Raw genomic sequence first — 5348 nt, forward strand, 5'->3', positions numbered from 1 at the left:
GATGCGCCATTCCGAGGCCTCCTATTTTTGCTACTGAGGCATTGATGGACTGGGTAGAAATTTCTCAAACCACCTTTTCTCTTTCGCATGATTACGGGTCTGGTAGCCTAACCACAAGGCCACTGCCACGACCTATATAGCTGAGAAAACGAATAGGTCAATCTTATAGCAAAAGAATCCTATCCCCTCCTGTTTGGATCAACGTGGACTCCTACGGAATTTAAAAATAGGGATTACTCCATTCGTCTTTGGGAAGAACAATGAAACGAACAAGTAAACAATAAAATCCATAATATTATCATGCTCAAGTTGGGCACACAAAAAGTTATTTCACAAAATTACATATTGCACACCCCACGATTCATAGATACCTCCTACGGAGAGAAGGATATTTGTCTCGGCTTGACCTTGACCTTGACCATCAATGATTTATTTATAGAGGCAATAGCCATCCATGTCCAGGTGCTGTTTTAGCCTCTTTTTCATGTCTGCGGATTAATAATATTTTTTGTCAATTTATTGGTTCCGCTTCTATGTACCCCATAACAATGGGTCTCAACCTGGAAATCGCCTATAATTCGCTGTAATTGCCCCCCCCCCCTCCTCCTACCATTTCTCACCTCCCCCCCCCCAACCCTCCTTATAGTGTCATCATTTATGTTCACGTCTATTTTTATCGATAACACAATTATGGATTAAGGGCAGTATTAATGATAATTAAGTGGGAGGGGGGGGGGACATCAATTAAATAAATAAATAAATAAATAAATAATTCTAATGATTATCATAATACAAATATTGATAATGAGAAGAAGAAGAAGAAGAAGAAGAAGAAGAAGAAGAAGAAGAAGAAGAAGAAGAAGAAGAAGAAGAAGAAGAAGAAGAAGAAGAAGAAGAAGAAGAAGAAGAAGAAGAAGAAGAAACATGGTCATAGCATCAATATCAAAAACAATAATACTAACAATAGAATTGATTTGAGTAAAATAATGAAATAATATTAAAATAATAAATGCAGTAATATTATTAGAAATCAAAATTTCTAAAAGGACACTACTTGGAATCCGCTGATTGTATGGGATCAGATACCTTGTATGAATACGTTAAATTAGATAATTCAATCCATACAATCTGGGGTTATATCTTCAGATCACCATCCTTTTTTTTCAAAAGGAAAGCAGATGTCTTTTTTCATTTTGTGTTTGGTCATTATATTGCTTTACATCTATAAGACCAATTTCCCCGAGGTCTAAGGAGTGGAAATATGATGTATAAACTCAACTATTGCATTTTTTTTTCTTTTTGTAAACGGTCACATCCTTTTACCGACATCCTCTTGTGTAAGGAGTGGAAAGAAGGATGTAGAGACCCATGTTTTAAATTACTTTCAACTTGTAAAGTGGCTTGTTTTTGTTTTGTTTTTTCGACATCATTTCCTCCATACTTGAATGAAATAGATTGAGATATATTCATATATTTCATTCGGAGAGAGAGATAGAGGGAGGGGGCAATGTAAAATTATATTGCTTTTAAAAATTAAAGGTAATAGTTAAAAATAATAGCCATGATAACGACGATAGTAATAACGATAGCCATAATGACGGTGGTAATAATAAAAACAACGATAATAACAGTAGCAATAATAGAAACAACGATGAATAACAATAATACTACTACTACCAATAATAATAATGATAATAATGATAATGATAATAATAATAATAATAATAATAATAATAATGACATCAACAACAACAAGAACAACAACAACAAGAGCTACGACAACAACAACAACAACAACAACAATGATAATAATAGTAATAATAATAATAATAATGATAATAATAATAATAATAATAATAATAATGATAATAATAATAATAATAATAATAATAATAATAATAATAATAATAATAATAATAATACAGTATAAGTAAACAGATAAGTATGAAGAACAACTTTTCTTGGAGCATACCCATATTCTATTTCCTCAGTCCCCCTCCCCCCCCCCCCCCTCCATTTCCCTGCCCCAGATAATAATAATAATAATAACTATAATAACAACAACAGCAATAATAAAAATAATAATAATAATAATAATAACAATAATAATAATAATAATGACAACAACAACAATAATAATAATAAATAACCCTGTTCACCTTGTTAAAGCATAGATTAATTTGGATAATGTAAGAGGCAAGAGATTGCCTGTAGATTTATAATATAGGATATTTTTTATTTATTTCTTCTATTAAATTTTTAATAAGAATGTTCGTCTGATTGCTTCTCTTTGGGTACAGAATGGTTGTAGTGTCAAAATGAATGCCTTCCTTTTTAAATTGATCTTTTAACGCATTTTGGTAATGAATGAACAGTTTACATTCCAAAAGTACGTGATCAATTGACAGTGTTTTTTGGCACTGGTGGCATATTTGACTTCTTTTGATCAAGACATTTGGTGAGTATAATCTGAGTCGTGTAATCAAGTTTTGGCCCTCTCCATACGGTACTATCGTTTTTATGTTTGGTACTATCTTTTTAAAGAATGTGTCTGTCTTTGAATTTGTCTATGCAGTCTGAAAAATGTTTTCATCTAATCTTTGGTGTAATAGATTTTTCATTTCGAGGGGTCCCAGTTTTGCATTTATATATTCTTTCTTTTGCATTCTTCCCTTGTTTGCAAGCTTGTAAGCCATCTCATTCCCATCTATTCCGCAATGTGATGGTATCCAAATAATGGTAACCCTTTTCCCGTTAGTTAATAATTGTTCATGTAATTCAATTATGTCCTGTAGAATGTCAAATCTAGCATGATTTCTGTGAGTTTCCCCAAGTGATTGGGCTGCTGAGAGAGAATCAGTGAGTATAAGAATATCCCTGTTCAATTCATCACTGCACGCCTGTTTCATTGTTCCCTGTATCGCTATCAGTTCAGCAGTAAGAATAGAAGTATAATCTGTTATTCGTGAATACGACCGGATATTTTGTTTATTAACATAGAATCCTGATCCAGTACGTTCATCCTCCTTGGATCCATCAGTGAAATACTGGATATGATTACTATATGTAAGTCATGAATATGTCTTAATGTAATATTTTTCATTGATGCGTATTTGTCTTCCCTTTTTTTTATAAAGGTAGTTCTTGTTTCAGTGTGGAAGACATTTTTTTTTTAACTTTCAAAGTTCCCATGATTGCTTGTGTGCTTTCTATAATGCCGTTTTTATTTTTGAGATGTTTGTTTGCGATCTTGATTATGCTGTCTCTGTAGACATTCCTAGCATTGTTTTCTTTACTCCATGCCATAGTTATTATAATTTATTTACTCTATGCCATAGTTTGACCTTGCTTTCCTGCCTTCTTATCCAAAGAGGGGGGATTTTCGTCATGACTGATAAAGCCACGCTGCTTGCAGCGCGTGTAGAATTGGTGAATATTCTCAGTGCTGAATTTTAAATGGTGTCCAGTTTCTTTAGTTGACCTTTTGCTCCCTGGTCGTATATTTCCTCTCCATAGGCAAGTCTTGGTAGTATCAGATTTTTGTATATCAATGTTTTTAATTTTGAATTTATACCCAGGTTTTTCCTGCTGTGAATTTCAAAATATTAAGGGTGTTGATTCCTTTCTCATATTTTTCAGCTATATGCTCCTTGAACTGGAGGAATTTGTCAAACGTAACTCCTAGGTATTTTACTGATTTTGTAGCATGGACATTTGTTCCATTTATCAGCATATCTGGGCATAGTTTTTGGTTAAAGAAGATTGCTTGGGTTTTGTTAATATTTACTTTAAATCCAAGATTTGTAAGAGTCTCGATGAGGACATTTGTTGTATTTTCAATAGTTTTTTTAATGAAAGTGGTATTCTTTTTTTACTCTCTTTCCGGGGGCAGGTTTGGCTTTAATCCACAATTCAGTGTCATCAGCAAACTGTCCTATGCTTATCCTGGGATATTTATCTTCTATTGTTCCTTCCGAATTTATCAATATATTAAAAAGTGTGGAAGAGATTACTGCCCCCTCTGGGGAGTTCCGTTTTCCTGACTTTTTATTTCAGATAATACGCCTCCAACTTTAACCTGAAATGTCCTTTCATAAAGAAAGTCCTTAATATAATTATACATATTGCCAGTTATCTCCATTTTCATAAGTTGTTCAAGGGTTCCTTGTTTCCATAGTAGATCGTAAGCCTTTTACAGATCCGAGAAAACTGCTGCCTTTACTTTCCCAAGTTCTACATTTATCCAGTTCATGAGTTAATCTCAATTACTGATCGTGTGTTTGCCTTTTTCTTCTGAATCCCGACTGGTTGGCACAGAATAATTTCTTTTTTTCAATAGAATTTTCAATTTTATAAAGATCGTTTGTTTTTTATTCAAAGATGTCGATAACTATTTTTAAAATGTATACTATTGTATTTAAACCTCAGCTATAGGACATAACAAAGAAAAAAAATAAAACAAGGTGTGCTGTAAATGACGTACAAACAATTAACTTGACGTGTCTCGCGCGCTCATGTGACCTAATGCAGTAGCGAGCGCCGTAAAACTCTTCTGTAACTGAAACCCCAGAAAACGAGGGGACCCTCGTCTGTGGTGTAGCTGCTGGGCGTTATGCTGCTCACACAGAAGACCCGAGTTCGGTTGCCGTGTGGGGAGACGGTTTACTGAGTGTCGTCTTTTCATTCATTCTGTAAGTGTTTTACGGCACTCGCAAACTGCATAAGGTCATATTATGAGCGCACGGGACACATTAAACATTTTCAGTTGGTAGGAAATTTTGATTTTTGTCCGGGTGTCGACCGAAGCCTACTTTTACCGATGTTGTGACCACCAAGGAATCGTTAACGTGCACAACTTACACACAAGACCTTCGAGATTTTTCACCTTTATCTGAGAAGGCTAGGTGTAGATCTTTCTAACCAGAAGATCAGGGGTGTGGCTGAAAGACAGCAGTAAGAAGGAGCCAAGGAGTAGCAGTAGAAAGGCTGCAGAAAGAGTCAGGAGCCCAGAGGATGGGGCAAAGGAGGTGCGGGGGTGGGGCAGAAGGTTCAGACGAAAGCAGACGACAGAACACTGTTAGAAAACAATAAAGGATGTGAAAGGAGAACATTCTAGAGAGAATAAAATGTTCCTTTGCTATCCAGATTCGAACCCGGGACTTATTGAATGAGACGCAAACACTTTAACCTCTAGACTACGAGAGCCCCCTGAGTAGCTTAGTCTTTATGCTGAGATGTGTACCTCTATCAGGGCGGATTGTATTAGACTCGAAGGGTTTATGCCCGCCTCCGAAATAATTTAAATTGTGTTGATAGGTATGTAAAACACAAATGTTATGTACATTGCA

This window comes from Aplysia californica, unplaced genomic scaffold, assembly GCF_000002075.1.
Source record: "Aplysia californica isolate F4 #8 unplaced genomic scaffold, AplCal3.0 scaffold00135, whole genome shotgun sequence".
Classification (NCBI taxonomy): domain Eukaryota; kingdom Metazoa; phylum Mollusca; class Gastropoda; order Aplysiida; family Aplysiidae; genus Aplysia; species Aplysia californica.